This window comes from Mycteria americana, chromosome 1 (genome assembly GCF_035582795.1).
Source record: "Mycteria americana isolate JAX WOST 10 ecotype Jacksonville Zoo and Gardens chromosome 1, USCA_MyAme_1.0, whole genome shotgun sequence".
Lineage (NCBI taxonomy): Eukaryota > Metazoa > Chordata > Aves > Ciconiiformes > Ciconiidae > Mycteria > Mycteria americana.
The window spans coordinates 70,646,013-70,646,475 of NC_134365.1; positions in this window are offsets into that span (position 1 = coordinate 70,646,013).

Consider the following 463-nt stretch of genomic DNA (forward strand, 5'->3'; position numbering starts at 1 on the left):
ACAGCAGTCTTTCCTGCATCATGTGCTGCTTGCTTGGAAAGGGCAAGTTTTCTACTGCTTACTTATTAAACAATCCCATAGGATTCTGAACAAGCTTAATTTCTTCAAATGAGTAAGTTTTCTACTAGCCAAAATACACTATCACTTCAGTAAAATAAAGACCGATTTAAACATTAGTATATTAGCTGTCAGACATACCAAAACAGCTCTATTTAAAGAGACTCAAGTAGACTCAATGGCCACAGGTTCATCACACTCAGGTGTTCTACATGTGCACTAGCATGAGAACAGCAGATAACTTCTTACGTTTTTCCTGCTAGCTAACATCAACACCAGATGATTTCTTGGGGAACAGTAATTTTCCTTGCTTTTGTGTAATCTCTGGAGACAGCTGATATAATACAGCTACTCCAGCATTACTACCATTAGAGCATTGCTGAAATAACCATCTCATTACACACAG